At 39.4% G+C, this 14958-nt stretch overlaps 1 protein-coding gene across 1 annotated transcript in view; it reads left to right on the top strand.

Moving 5' to 3' along the window:
- Nucleotides 1–971: 971 nt before the first annotated feature.
- capn5b (calpain 5b) overlaps nt 972–14958 on the top strand; it is a 118521-nt gene continuing 104534 nt past the window's right edge. Inside the window, exon 1 of the mRNA XM_030154597.1 lies at nt 972–1121. The gene's annotated coding sequence lies outside the window, so the exon portion shown is untranslated. The remainder of the gene's footprint in view (nt 1122–14958) is intronic.

Here is a 14958-nt window from a genome sequence, read left to right on the forward strand (position 1 = left end):
TTTTGAGTGTTTTTATTCCTCCTTGGGCATGAAAAAACAATACAATTGAGTTGTTTTTTTCCATGGATTTACAAAAATGTCCACTCAGCTACACTATGCATTATATTTTTGAAGCAAAGAAACAAGTATTTAAAACCCAATATCAGAAAATGATATGAAAACAATGAAACAAAAACATGTTTAATGCTGCTAATCTGATATTTTCTCACATTTTAACATATTCTAACACAAGTTAATACCCACTTCATGGGGATAATATGCAAAAAATAACAATTAACAATTGATTTCCACTCAAGAACCAATCAAGAACAGCAAAGTTACAGTGATGGTATGAATTGCAGTTTATGAAATGGTGCATAAGTGTCCACTGTGTTGGCTGATATGGAACTAAAACAACAAAACCCATGAAAATACAAGAGAACAGCTGTAGAATAACTGTCCACTGTAGTGACCACTATGCATGAAAGGGTTAATTTCATGTTATATTCCACATTTTTTCCGGTCTCGCTGTAGTTACTGCTATATTCCGCCATGTTGAGCCTGTTTGTTGTTGCCACTCAGTCTGACTGAGAGGGGCGTGGCCCAGGGGGGAAGTGACGTAATGCATTCCCGCTGTTCAAGCCAAAGCTGCTACTCGTCTCCCTTTCTGTCACTCAGTGGGCGTAACCGCGGTGACTTCCGCTAACGATGACGTCACATGCATACCCTCTATACTTCTTTCCACTCCTTTTCAAGCGCAGAAAAACTGTATTGATTGATTGATTGATTTTTTTTTTTATCATGTTGTATGATTATTTGTTATCTGACGATTATATGTGCTCGAAATAAACTCCTCCTCCTACTACTACAACTAAAAAAAAGACAAAAAAAAACCCCAAAAACTGAAGGCAGCATTATTTTGAAGCCTCCGGTGCTCCACTTCCGGTGTTTTGGCGGGCTGCCGTACGTCACTTGACGTCGCTGGGGTGAGACAGAGCGGAGCTCCGCCAGCGGACCAGGAGGAGGACGTAGTGAGGATTCCCAGCAGCCCCCTGGAGAGCGAAAGCTGGACCGGCTGGACCCCCGGAGGAGGACCCGAGAGAGAGCACGTTGCTACGGGAGAGGCCTCAGTTTAGGTAACAGTGAACGCCGTAAACCGGTTCGGACTGCCTCCTCCCCGGGCAGGCAGGTGCTGTAGCGGGGTGCCGGAGATGGAGAGGCGGCGGTGGCGGCGGCACGAAGCGGCTGTGAACCCCCAGGAGAGCCCCTGTCCGAGGACTGACCGGAGGCTCGTGTTTGCACGGCCTCTGTGTCCGGGCTGAGGAGCCGATAGCGGGCAGGTTAAGGTGGGGGTAGAGGAGGGGATGTGTGCCAAAGCACCGCAGAGAACAGCATCAGATGGGCTGGAGACTTGGCGCAAAAACAGCGGCAGATATGAGCCGTGATCTGTCCGCTGTTTATTAGCTCCTTGTGTCCTGTTTAGCTGAGTGATAGTTGGGCGGAGGGTTTGGCAAGGTGTGGCTGTGTTTAGGACAGAAAGCACCAAGAATCCAAAACCTGCAAATGTGTTCCTGATGTTTGCACTGATCAGCGCGTTCAAGCCATAGTTACTGTGGATGTGTGTGGAAGCCATATCTGAGCACAACACACAGGAGCTGGCACTAATACTGTTCATTGATCAAGTATTGCCAACCAAGAGCAGATGTGCTCTGGCCAAACAGTACTGAGTCATTTCTCTTGGTAAGTTTTGGTGTGAGCTGCCTTTAACCCTTTCATGCATGAATTATGAGAACCTTAGTCAAGATTTTTTTTCTTGAGTGTTTTTATTCCTCCTTAGGCATGAGAAAACAATGCGATCAAGTTTTTTTTTTTTTTTTTTTTTTTTTTTTTTTTTTTATGGAGTTACAAAAATGTCCATGCATTTAATTTTTGCAGTAAAGAAACATGTTTAAAACCCAATATCAGAAAGTGATATGAAAACAATGAAATAATAACATTTTTAATGCTGCTAATCTGATGTTTTCTCTCATTTTAACATATTCTAATGCTAGTTATTACTCACTTCTTGGAGATAATATGCAAAAACACCTGATTTTGTCTGACAAATGACCACTGATTTACACTCAAACATGTTTCTGCAGATCAGGTTGATCAAAAACAGCAAAGTTTCAGTAATGGTCTGAATGTCAGTGTATGGGATGATGCATAAGCATCCACTGTGTTGGCAAATATGGAACTAAAACAACAAAACCCATGAATATACAATAGAACAGCTGTAAAATAACTGTCCACTGTAGTGACCACCATGCATGAAAGGGTTAAAGCTGGACTTGGTCTGTTTATCTGTGTGTGAGGATGAAGAAGCTCAGAGCAGTAACAGAATCATGCATGCTGCTGTCATTAGGGATTACATTCATTATCCATGAATCTACCTAATCTGTACACAATCTTTTCCTCTATAAAAGGTAGAATATTAAAACAACAACAACAAAAAAAAACTACTTTTATCATCTCTTTCAGCCCACAGTGATGTGGTGATGTGTCCAGAGAGCTTTATTCACTAAACAATAGCCCAAGCCTCCAGATGTTTGACTGACATTTGTTAAATCATCTTAAATTTTGTCATTTCTGAATTAAAATGTCCGAAATGATTATTGCATGAACAAACTGATGAATTAGTAGTCATTTAAAAAGTGTTGTGCTGCAGAGCATCAGCTGAGTGCTCATTAACAGTTAAATACCTGTGGGGAAGCCTCGGAGCGTGCGTTTTGCCAAGTATAATGCTTCCAAAAGTGGAGTCAGGAGATGCTCAGTGGTCTTACCCGGGTTTCAGAAGAGATTTGTAGTTATAACTCATGGTATGTTACCATCACAATGCAATGCAGGGATTCTGATCTGATACAAAAAGATTGCAAAATTTCTATCCACAGTATGTCATGTCTGTGTAGGTGAAGAAGAAAAATGTTTGAAGGGGCTAAAAGCAAGAATTATATATTTATCCACTGCATTAACACCAAGGCAGCTTATTCCTGTATTTCTATTTTGTCCATATTTAGTTTTAAAAACTTTAACTAATGGCAGAAATCTGAGTCCATGTTGACTGACAAAAGTCACGCCAAAAACACACTCAGAATTAATTGAGTGTTTACATGATAAAAAATGAGCAAATCCTGACATTTAAGAATGTACAATTAACAGTAATTTTCATTACTGGCTAATTTGCAGAAAAACAAAATGGGATGAAGTTCAGTAGAAACAGAAAACCATGACATGAAATGCAATTTAAATGTAAGGCCAAAAAATGCTATCTTATTTTTCAAGTGTTTAGGATGATTCATGGTTTAAGTAATTTTTTTCTCTCTCTACACATCATGTCAAGATGAAAAGAGGTATTTTTTTTCCCAAATTGAATCTATACTCCACATATGAGCAGTATCAATAAACAATTAAAGCTGCAAGCAACAATGAGCGGGACCTCTCACCGGGCCATCCGCCTCCCACGCGATACTCCTCCCGTGCGATCCGCCTCCCTCATGATCCGCCTACCCCGCAATCCGCCTCGCGTGACCGTTGACACCTCAGCTCCACTCACACCTCTCCGTCCCCATACCAGTTCCCACCCTTTAGTGTCTGTCCTCCTTACATCTGTACAGAACACCAGCGACCCTCTGCTGAAACCACCATCACCTTTAAAATGAGACTTTTATTTTGGAAACCCTACTGTGTGTATGTGCATTTGTTTTGTATGTGAGAGAAAGAATGAATTTGAAAAATGAATTGAAATTGTATGAATAATGGAGCATAAAAGTGATGATTTATCACATTTAAGGCTATTATTTTGGAAAAACCCTATTGTGTGAGCATGTGTGTCTGTGAGAAAGAGTACTTTTGAATGAAGAAACATTGTACAAACAGTTGAGCGTTTGGTCATAAAAATGAAAAGAAGTTATATAATAGACATTATGTGTTATTTTTAATACGGGTTTTATTTTGAAAAAATGTACTCAGTGTACTTTATAATGTGTGCAAAATGTCCAATATCCAAAATAGAATGCAGCAAAACCTGTTTTGAAATGTGAGGGGGAAAGGAAAAAAAAAAAAAAAGCCACTGACTAGCCTGGGTTTTGAACTCATGCCTCCTGCACAATAGACCAGTGCTTTAACCACTGGTCTACTATCAGACTTATACAGGTGTATACTGGTAAGCCTTATATAGGAATTTTGTCATTGTGAAAAGTGAAAGTAAACATACTCTTCAAAAAATCGCCATTATTCCGTAACCATAGGTCGTATCTGAAAAATTCTTTCATTTTTGCATTCTGCAGACTTGTGGGAATTTAATGAGGTGAACTTTTCATTCAAAAGTCTGAAATGAATAAGCAGTAATTGCAGAAACATAGAGTAACTTTCAAAGGCAGATTGCCAACTTCCTGTTGGAGTTAGCTCATGAGTGTCAGTGTATGATTTGTCGGCTCAATCAGACCAACATTTTGGCATTTGTTTCATGTTTCTGTGACATTCCTACTGGCCGCTAGGGCAGATTTTGTGTGTTTTTTAGTACATAGGTGGCACTACAGAGTCCATTTGGGCACCCAAGGGGTTAATTTTGATATTGAATGAAAGTGCTCACCAGCCATGACATACATGGCAAATTTGGTGAGTTTTGGAGCATGTTAAGGGGGTCAAATGGCAGTCTGAAGTGGAAAAAGTATGAAAATAAACAAATTATTATAAATCAATAACTGTACATCCTATCTCAAAAGTTTTTTGCATGTGAGCATTGTGGTGAGTCCTGTGAACGGGTAGATATGTCACATGTGGGGAAAAACTCCAAAGTGAAAAATGAGTTCCAAACATCGCAACTTTGCAGGCCTCTAAAAAATAAACTAAGACAGTTATGGAAAAAGTACGAGATCACGTTTTTGGGGAGGGTTCACTCTATCTTTTGGTGCTATTTAGAAGTCAATACGACAAACGGTGTCATCGGAGTTAGTTTTAAAAATTTTATTTTGAAAGGCATATTGCGAACTTCCTGTTGGAGTTAGGTCATAAGTGTCAGTAGATCATTTGTAGTGCTTCATCCATCAAACATTTTGGCACTGGTTCCATGTCTCTATGACATTCCTACTGGCCACTAGGTCCGTTAAGGTTTTTTTTCACATAGGTGGCGCTAGAGAGCACCTATGGGGTAAATTTTTACATTTTATCAAATTTTTCGCCAGGCCTGACATGTGTGCCAAATTTGGTGAGTTTTTGAGCACGTTTAGGGGGTCAAATTCCAGTTTAAAGTGACGTCGGAAAAAGAAAAAACGAACAAATAATAACAGTAGGGCCTTGCTTGCAGGCAAGGCCTCTCACTGTGTGAGAGGGCCTTACCTTTCGGCTCGGTCCCTAACAATAATGACAAAGCAGCCCTTGCATGGGTGGTAATATCATGCAGTAAAGCAAAATGTATTTGGAATTTTTGTTGAACAAGAAAGGAAGCACTGCCCTTGATTCAGACATTATTAAAAAGCAAAAAAGTGTTCTAAATTAATGTGTAACTGTTTTGCCCAGATTCTGTGAACCTCCATAGTTGTTTCTTTGTCTGCAAGTACGTTAAAATGACTCCAAAAGGTGCCAAATGGTTAAAATGCTGATTAATGTACTGCAGATGGAGTCCTTGAATTATGGACCATTTGTTTTCATTTTTTACCTGCACTCTGGCCCTGATACATCCCTATTCGGTCCAGTTTTGTTCAGAGAAGGTTCTGAAGTGTGTATTAGATGATGTTTGTGAACAGGAGTGGAGCCCTAAGTGACTTTGAGTAGCAGTGCTGGCCAAACCCAGTGTATCTGGCAGTGGGAGGAGATACTGCAGAGAGGAGATCACGATGCTGGGATAGCCCTCCTCCTCCTCCTCCCCCCCTGATGCAGGATGAGGGATGTCTGGTGCACCCCCCCCTTCCCCCCTCCCTCTGTCTCACTGGTATACTGGTGCATTACTGCTCCCCGTTCACATTCGCTGTGTGGAATCATTCATTTAGCAGTGGCACACTCAATCAGTTACTCCAGCACTAACACACCAAAACAACGCGCTCCCCTCATATCGGATCAAACCACTGCCACAATCTGATGCCTGCTGTGCACATTAATGAGGTGACACTTTGTTTTGGGACCCAGTCGAAACATGAGAGGGTTTAACCATATTCTCCATGTCCACAAATCTCTGTAACAAGTGTTAGTGACTTCCTCCGGGTCCACTGGGCTTGTGTATTCCTGAAGGGATTGTTAATGTAGCCAACGCATCCCCACGTCTGAGTCTGTCTGTAATGTTTGAGAATCCACAGTTAATGAATGTAAAGACAATGTATTTAGGCAAACGGGGCTTAGTGCTGACTTAGTGCATGCCCATCAGAGATCACTGCCGCAGACCGGAGTTGGTAGCAACAGCACGATCGCATCCTGCCCACACTGAAACAGTTAAAGCGACAGGCCCTCTGTGTAATGCTAATAAGGGTGTGGAGAAAATGACATCAGTGTAGACAGGCACACCATTATCCACTGGTCACAGCAGCTCCTGTCTGGATAGACAGGAGTTGGATATGATGTGCAGTGGCTAGAGAGAAAGTTGACAAGTGCCTTTAAAGCTGAAGGAGACAGAAATAAGGAGAGAAAAAAACCCTCCTGAATTGGGAAATGCACCACTTCCCTCTGCAGCTCTTCCTTCTCTGTCCAAATAAAAAACAAATACAGATCAAATTATGCTGTTTCATGACACTATGGACAAGTCTGGGAGTCAAATCTGTTAAAGTCTCCCTAGTTATAGATTAGGGATGTAACAATTATCGGTATAATGATAAACCGCAGTAAAATTGCAGATGAATAGTATTACAGTTTAAATTCTTATTATCATGATAACCTTGTTTGATTAACGCACTTTTCTGGAGAAAACGCCTATGTAAAGATCTGCTTTTATGTCAAATATTTCAGTATAGTTTTAATTTATTACAATTTTAATTTTCAATACCTAAGATTTGGAACCAATATTCACTTTTAAAATTCTTTGAAAAGGTTCATTAAGCATCTTTGTGTTATTTATGCAATAAATTATATACATTTTTCAAATCGGATTTTATCTTTTTGTGTCTTGTTTTGTCCTTTTATGCTTTTATAGAAGGTTAAAGTGAAAAAATAAGAGGCAGATGAGATAGATGAAGTTGGGCTGAAAAAACAGATACCAAACATGGGTATAGTAAACATTTGTTTATATACTATATACAGGCAAAATCAAAAGTAATGAAAAATGGCCAAAATAGGCTCAGACCCCTAAGGGTTAACATTTGAATATTTCTGCAACAGAAAGTATTTTTTTTTAATTAAAGTTTTTTTTTTTTTTTTTTCAAAAATACACCTTGGTTAAATTATTTCAGTGTGTGTATCAGTACTTTTTGAACATTTTTAGCATAATTTCAACAATACCGCAATAATAATGATAATCATGATAATTCTGGCCACAATAACCGTGATATGAAATTTTCATATTGTTACATCCCTAGTATAGATATTGATCATGTATTTATCCCCCATCTGTCCTATGAACGGCCCAAATTTTGCATGAGAGGGTAGCTTGTCTGCAGCCTGGAAATAGAGTCAAGAGGAAGGTCAGAAGTCCTTTTTCTAAAACTAATGTGTAAGAATGGGCATTTCAAGCAAAAGTAGTATTCTGTAATTACTGGTAATTAATTACAAGTTTTTGAGTAATGGGGGGGCAGGTTGATGTTTTTATATATTAAGATTTTGCGGCCGTGCATATGATAATCATTCATAGGCCTGGAAGATCTCATGACCTTAGATCACAAGTGATGATAATTTACCTTTCAGGGGGCTCATAGAAATTGCACAGTTAAAAATGAAATAACAATGCTGTCAAAACTTTCCTATTCATTTAATGTTTGTTTAAAATGGTGCAATTATCATTGTAATTACAGTATTTGACAGAGGGTTGCACTAACCTTTGGATTTGTCGCATGAATGTCACTTGCACAGATTTCTGGGTGACTTTAATTCACTCAGGTTATAGCAATACTTTAGTGTCTGTGCACATTAAAGTGTTTGATTTGATTTATTTATTTCGAACATGCAAAGAAAAAAAAATAAAACAAAACAAAATAAACAAAATAAAACATTTAAATGGACAGAATCTATCTTCAGTACATACAAGTCTGAATATTCCATGGTCGAAAAGGAGTAGGAAGAAGTATAAACTTATTTAATCCAACGCCTCAGTGCTTTTACACCTTTATCACTGACTTGATACAAGAATCAAACAATACTATTTTCATAATTTTGGCATCGAACCACAACAAATACATAATGCAGTAACTGAATTACACACAATATGATTATGGCAGTACAGTCATACAAACAGACTCAACAATACAACCATTTTCTTCAATAATTACAGCATATTTATCAGTACATCATCCATAAACAAACAGCCCTCATTGTCATTATTAAATACCGTACCTCTCAAGAATAATTTCTTTATATCTTTTTTTAATCTGAATTATGTTTAATATTTGTTTTATCTCCACACACAATTTGTTCCATAATTTTCCTCCACAGATGGTGATACAGAAACTTTTTAACATAGTTCGTGCTTTATGAATCTTTACATTTAACTTTCCCCTTAAATAATAGCCTCCCTCTCTTTCACAAAACATTTCTTGAATATTGCCCAGCAGTAAGTTATTTGTTGCTTCATACATTAATTGAATAGTTTTGAATTCCACAAGGTCAGTGAGTTTAAAGTTTTAGATTGTAAAAATAGTGGATTTGTGTATTCATGAAAACCAACATTGTATACGATTCTTATTGCTCTTTTTTGCTGTAGAAAAAGTCTTTGTAATGAACTTGCATATGTATTTCCCCATACCTCCAAACAGTAACTTAAATAGGGTAAGATCAATGAATTCTACAAAGTCTGAAGTGATTTTTGATTTAAGATCCTCTTTGCTCTGGCCAGGACTGAGATGCTTCTGGATAGTTTGTTTTGCACTTGTTTAATGTGAGGTTTCCAGCAAATTTTATCATCAATTATCACTCCAAGAAACTTGTTTTGATTCACCCTTTCTATATCTACACCCTCTATTTGTACCTTTACCTCATTGCTTGTTTTATATTTACCAAAAATCATGAATTTCGTTTTACACAAACTGTTCATTTTCACTCCACATTGACATGTAGAGTTTGTGTAATCTGTTATGTCACTCTTAAAGAAATGATGATGATGATGATGATGATGAAGATGATGACCCTCATTAAGTCCATGAGGTGTGGGTCTGGGTTCTGAAACTCTAACATACAGTGAGTCTGATTTACTTGGATAATGTAGAGTGACAAAACCAGTCATTACACAAAGTATACACTTTAATGCCAAGTAAAACCAGTAAAGCTACAAACCCATGAAGGCCTTTCCCAACTGTAACACTGTCTATGAAATACTCTAATTACACTTATAAACAACACTTTTAAAATGAATGTTAGCTGAGCAGAAATGATTTGAAAGTTGTTTTTTTGACACAATCTGTATCTTGATCCCTCAGAAAAGTAGATCATATGGCAAATTAAAATTGAATGGTACCACTCTCTGTACTTCTACTCTAAGGCTGGCTTGTATGTAGCCTGGTGTTACCAGTCCAAACATCAGAAATGAAGAAATTCTGTAGACATGATACAATGGTACTGTACTGTATGGTCGTCTTCTGCCTATCTGAGTCCAGATAAGGCAGCAGCCTCAGCAGAGGAGCCCAGACAGCCTCTCTCCAGCCACTTCCACCAGCTCCTCTGGGGGAATCCCGAGGCGTTCCCAGGCCAGTCGAGAGCGTGCCCTGGGTTGGCTCCGAGGTCTCCTCCCAGATGTCCGAGCTCCTCACCCTATCTCAAAGGCTGAGCCCAGCCACCCTGCGAAGGAAAAATCATTTCGGCCGCTTGTACTTGTGACCTCATTCTTTCGATCATTACCCAGAGCTCATGACCATAGGTGAGGGGCAGAACGTAGATCGACCAGTAAATCGAGTCTTCCTTGAACCGTCAACTTACCATGGTGGAGGAGTTTGAGAGCCCTAATGACCATAGGAGCTATGTTGTTGGAGGCATTTTGTCTGTGGTAGGGTCTCCCATGGCAGATTGGTCCTAGGCGAAAGGCCAGACGAATAACGGTTCAGAAGACCCTGACGCCGATAAAAAAACAAGAGATTGTGTACCCGGGCCGGAGAGTTACCAGGGCTCCGCCCTGGAGCCAGGCCTGGATTGGGGCCCACAGGCAAGTGCCTGGTAGCCGGGCCTTTGTCCATGGGGTCCGGCCAGGTCCAGCCCGAACCAGAGACATGGGCTTGTTGCCCTATGGGCCCACCACCCACAGGGGGAAGCAGAAGGGTCCGGTGCATTGTGGATCAGGCAGCAGACCAAAGAGAGGGCCTTGGCCGCCCCTTCATTGGTTATGGAAACTGACTTTTGAAAAATGGTGCTCTTTACAGTTTGTAAAAGTTATGTGTGATAACAAGAAATCAGCTAAGACAGTATTGGTGTCAATAACAAATGTGACTAGAATATTAAAAGTAGCGTGTTTATTCCTATTAAATGTCATTAAGTCATTGTAAGCAGCCTTTTGCAGTTATATATTACAAGTGCCATTTTGATCAATATTAGTCCTACCCATTGAAGTTAATTATAACAAAATATATGGAGATTAAAAGCAGAGTTAGATCTGCAGTGCATACATTGAATTTTTATCTGAAGTAGTATCTTGATATCACTTTGTATTAGTGACAGACCAAGTAATTGGTCAGTACTTAGATGATATTTACTGACGTTGAAAGAAAACAATAGTTAAAAAATGGGTTCCCCTGAATTGTAACTGCAAATTCAGCAGTTTCCTATTTTCTATTGAAGTCAGAGATAGTTAATTTCTTTTCAGGGAGAAGGGATGGGGATTGATGATTTTTAAAAATTTGTTTGTCGATACTTTTTTTTTATGATTGGAAATGTTAAGTCATAAAGTTCTTCTTTAAAAGTACTGAATAAAAGTTTAAAAAGTTGATGGCAAGGGGCGTTTTTCCCATATATTTACTTTTGACTTGTTTTTAAAAATACAAAGTCAATAGGTTTTTTTTTTTTTCCATCAGGAGTCACTCTTGTCTCAATGATTATATTTAGTTAGGTTTAGTTTTAGTTGGTTGGGTTTAGTTGGTTGTTAGTTTCCACGAACAAGACAGTAATGCTCTATTTTTTAAGTTTACCAGATGTAAGCTAGTGTTTATCATTACTTCACCTCCGACCACTCGGAGACAGCTCTGACTTTTCAAGCAACTTCAGCTCCACTCCTTTTGTCCAGATAATCTACTGGCTTGAAAGCAGCAGTTCCGAAACCAATTGGTGACATCCCCTTGGGCTGCTGAAGTTCCACCACTTTTGTCGAAATGTGGTCACTTGTGGATACAAAAGCCAACATAGTGGGATCAAAATCTGTAAAATACTCACTTCAAGACAGCACTTCAGAGTGCTCAAAGTAAGTGGTGCTAAAAGCTATGGTTATTATATACTGGTAAATGATCCAAATGATTAATGGCAAAAAATGAAAAAAATGATTTAAATATAGCAGATGACTAATCATGAAAAAAGATGAGAGGTAGTTGCCACCATACATTATATGGAGATTGCTGAAAACAATACATATACAGGCAGCTGTGTTAATGTTAGCAGGCAAAAATTAGAATTTTCCTTTAGAATTGTTCTAAAATGGCTTGAGTGTTGCACTTCATTTGCAGGAAAACCTGCTTTGAGTCTGAATACATTTACTGCAGCTCTAACACACAGACAATAATGCTGTCCATGGTACTGCAGCGGTGACCTCAGACACTGTCCATGGTACTGCAACAGGGACCTCAAACACTGTCCATGGTACTGCAACAGGGACCTCAGACACTGTCCATGGTACTGCAACAGGGACCTCAGACACTGTCCATTGTACTGCAACAGTGACCTCAAACACTGTCCATGGTACTGCAACAGGGACCTCAGGTGCTGTCCATGGTACTGCACTAGTGACCTCAGACACTGTCCATGGTACTGCAACAGGGACCTCAGGTGCTGTCCATGGTACTGCAACAGGGACCTCAGACACTGTCCATGGTACTGCAACAGGGACCCCAGACTCTGTCCATGGTACTTCCCATACAGGCTTTTCATGATACCAACACTGCATTTGTATGCACTGTCCATGGTACTGCACTAGAGGCATCTACATATACAGTACTAACGCAGACACTGCACTACACACACACACACACACACACACACACACACACACACACACACAGTGAATCTGTGTCAGTTCCTGAAAGCACTGTTTAACTGTCTCTTGACAGCAGTTACACTTACTTTATGCTTAGTTTGTGATATTGAAATAAAAAATGGAGAATCTAAGCTGGAAGAAGCAACAGATTTCAATGAGCCGTGGCATGTTGTGCTTAACAGTACATGACACACAAGTAGGCCTCAAGGCTCCTTCAGTGCAAAAACACAGTCTTTTGTCAGAATATGAATGTAACTTGGATGTAATATTTGTTGTGTCCTGACGCTCAGCTGAACAGCAGAAAGTGACTTTACTCTGGTTATTATTAGGCGCGTTTCCACCACAGGAACGTGGGGATAACTTTACAGGGCTGGGGCCATTGGTGTGTGTCTTCACTGCAGGAACTGCCCCCGCGGGTCAAATTACAGGAACATTTATGGGATATTAACCAAGTTCAGGCAGGTATTCCAAATAGCCCTGAAAACTCCTGGGAGGACCTTAAAGCTGTAGTCAATGCTGATTGGGTAGACCCAGAGCAGGATATGATGGCAATAGGAAACAAGATCTGTAGAAGACGAGTAGTAAATAGTAGGATTCATGAGTATCGACAGATTTTACAATTGAAAGAATAATGCATGACAAGTGGACTGACATCTATGGCCAAATTGGTACCACAACAATCACAACTGATTCCGCTGGCGGTGGCTCTGACTCTGCAGTGACAAAACGACTCTGGAAAAAGTGACCAAAGGTTGAAATGGGCATTTATAGGCTTTGAATAAAATGAAAAATATGTTTTTTTTCTAGAGACTTTACACACATTCTGGTTTTATACTCTCCATTACTCCTTCAGGTTTGCTCCTGGTAGCTCAGCTTTTTATGATGGTTTGTGACGATCCATCACACCTTTGATCACATTGTGGAGATTTTCAGTGTGGTTCTTGTGCGGACCATAGACTGTATAGTAGGGGTGTAACAGTACAGAAAATTTTGGTTTGGTATGTTTTTGGGACAGGGGTCTTTGGTTCGATACATTTTCAATATGTTTTCAGTACAGTGACGATCAGTGAAGGGGAGGGGGGTGGGGGGGTGGTAACTACAGAAAACTGAAAGTGAAACTTAACATGCTTTGAACGTCCGACCCGGCTTCTGTGCCTCCGTTATACCCTCTGTTGTCATGTTTACCCCATTCAGTACGGTTCGGTTACACCCCTACTGTAAAGAGCAATGTAATTAATAATTAGAATGAGGTCATCTGAACTCTTTCTAAGTGTGGCGTTATGACTTTACAGTGTCAGTTAAACACAAACTGCAGGTTAAAGTGGACTAATAGCTCTTTCAGTGCTGACAGACCCTGAGAAAATCACTAAGTAAACCTGGCCTTTTAACATTAATGGTAACAGAAGCAAATGATGTACACTGTAAAATACCATAGTTCCAGAGATGTAGTCAAACCTTGTTAAAAGCTGGACTGAATGGAAGCTCCTCTCATGTGAAGCCAAAATGTCCTGATATTCCACTTAAGGTTGGCTGCAGGAAAGGTCGTAAACCCTGCCCCTCCATGTGGGTCAGTGGACCCACAGTAAAAACTCAGTCTAATATTCTTCTTTCCCAACAGATGAGTTCATTTGTTCACAAGTTTTGTATTTTTACTGATGAACATGTTTTAAATGCATTATATGATGCTTTAAAAAAATGGGTCTGATGGTCTGACCAATCAGGTCCCATGTGTCACCGCATCACAAACCTCAGCTCCAAAATGCATCAACTTAGCTACATAGCAGCCTGTCTGACAACTAGATTTTGGCTTCGCTCTTACACAACAGGAGGTGATAAACCTGGCAGTTACATGGATACAATTATCTGACATTGGTTGGCTGTTGTGTAAAGAAATTTGCATTATACTTTTTCAAAGAAATCTCTTTGACGCAAATGAGATTTTTCATATTATATGCCGCTGTCAGTTGCCACCTCATGTTAACTCGCTCATTATTATTCATTTGTGTAAAAATAGCTGTACACCCACTTTATATATTTAATATTTAATGTGTATGAGTAGTGAACTCTGACTCAAACTCCAGCAGAGCACGTAATGCAGTTGTCACACAAAATATAAATTTTAATTAGACAAAAGAAGATATCTAATACATTGTAGGGTCCAGTATATCATTAAGTTGATCAAATAGCACACTGAGGACTATGCCCAATGTCATATACATGTCTTTATCTGGTTTTCAGATGTGTCATTCACTACATACTTCTTACTATTTCTGCTCAGGTTTGTCACAATCAGTCAATTAAATTTTATTCATATAACGTTACATCATAACAAAAGTTGTCTCATGACTCTTTCCATTTAGAGCTGCTCTAAACCAGACTTTTCAACCAATTCACAGACACCTACAGAATCCTCCAGGAGTAAACGCTTGGTGACAGTGAAAGCAAAAACTACCTTTAACAGGTAGAAACCTGAAGCAGACCCCAACTCAAGGGGATGCACAGCTGACATGAGACATGACCAGTTGGGACATAAACACGTAAATGGCATTTTGTCATTATTTGAAAAAAGTATAATTTTTTTTTTAACTCATGGACATTTTAGTGTTACTTACACACTGTGTTTACCATTGAATGACTAGTGT

This window comes from Sphaeramia orbicularis, chromosome 14 (assembly GCF_902148855.1).
Source record: "Sphaeramia orbicularis chromosome 14, fSphaOr1.1, whole genome shotgun sequence".
In the NCBI taxonomy this organism is placed as follows: domain Eukaryota; kingdom Metazoa; phylum Chordata; class Actinopteri; order Kurtiformes; family Apogonidae; genus Sphaeramia; species Sphaeramia orbicularis.